Source organism: Mizuhopecten yessoensis, unplaced genomic scaffold, assembly GCF_002113885.1.
Source record: "Mizuhopecten yessoensis strain PY_sf001 unplaced genomic scaffold, ASM211388v2 scaffold709567, whole genome shotgun sequence".
NCBI lineage: Eukaryota > Metazoa > Mollusca > Bivalvia > Pectinida > Pectinidae > Mizuhopecten > Mizuhopecten yessoensis.
Window position 1 is genome coordinate 1 of NW_018476692.1, and position 1,206 is coordinate 1,206.

At 33.7% G+C, this 1,206-nt stretch overlaps 1 non-coding gene across 1 annotated transcript; it reads right to left on the reverse strand.

Annotated features, from left to right (window-relative positions):
* Positions 1-707: 707 nt before the first annotated feature.
* Trnap-ugg lies at positions 708-779 on the reverse strand. The gene has a single exon. It is a non-coding gene; the product is annotated as a tRNA-Pro (tRNA).
* Between the last annotated feature and the right edge of the window lie 427 nt (positions 780-1,206).

Here is a 1,206-nt window from a genome sequence, read left to right on the forward strand (position 1 = left end):
GAGTCTTGCATTTTTTATTGTTGTGTCCAAAACTCTTTAAAAGTAGGGGTAAGTTACTAGACGATGTAGTAGACGCTGTTGAAGTGCAAAGTTATATTTTATTTTAAAGGTATTGGCTTGTTGCAAAGGCCCTATAACCATGGACCAAAATTTGTGAACCGCTTTGAGACAACCTACGAACTAGGTTGTGATAAAGCGGTATATAAGAACCTCGAATTATTATTATTAACCAAACAAAATGCAGTGTCCTACGTGGAGATAGAAGTAAGATTAATATAACCGATACAGAATGAGCTCTTATTAAAGATTCCGTTATGAACTGATGCCAATATAGTGAGTTATAACGTGTACATACTGTAGAGCAATCGTGATTATTGTCAAGTCATTGCACGTCAAAGTATATAATATAATGATGAAAATACTGTGAATGTGTATACATGTATTACAAATCTCCGCAAGGGGGTTATACAAAATGTCTGTCTGTCTGTCAGGTAATTACACAAAATGATGCAATCATTTACGGATTCAAGATTTACGCAACGGAACGAAAATAGTGCAATACATTGATATCGATATCAGTCAATCATTTTGTACAAAATAATGTAGGGATATAACATAAGTCTACAATTCTAACCAGTATAACGGCAAATAATAGCTTAACATCATACAAATCAAACATTGATGATTTCAATCAAAATAAAATAAGTGGGCTTGTCCGGGATTTGAACCCGGGACCTCTCGCACCCAAAGCGAGAATCATACCCCTAGACCAACAAGCCGCATATATCATGATAACACAATTTCAAAAAATTAATTCTGATTGTATGATAATGAATACTTACTTTAAATATAGATTTAAAAAAAAAAAATTGAATAAACATTTTGCCGTGAGTATTTGACAGTTTTATTGCTCGGTGGAAATAAGTGTACCTGAAATCATTTCAATCAATTACAAAAAATGAGTTGAAGATAAAAAAAACCCAAATATTCCTTAAAAATCACCAAGAATAAATAATAGGACTCAAAGTCACCTGAAAAAGACTTCAGGAACCGAGGAGATATTAAACAAGAGACACCACACTATTATGAGATTGTTCTTGTGTTTACCCTACACACGCTGTGTGCTGTGTGTCTACGTGGCATGTGAAGTCAGTATGGATAGCTATACTTAACACTATCTACAGTTTACCTACCTAACATTCTTCT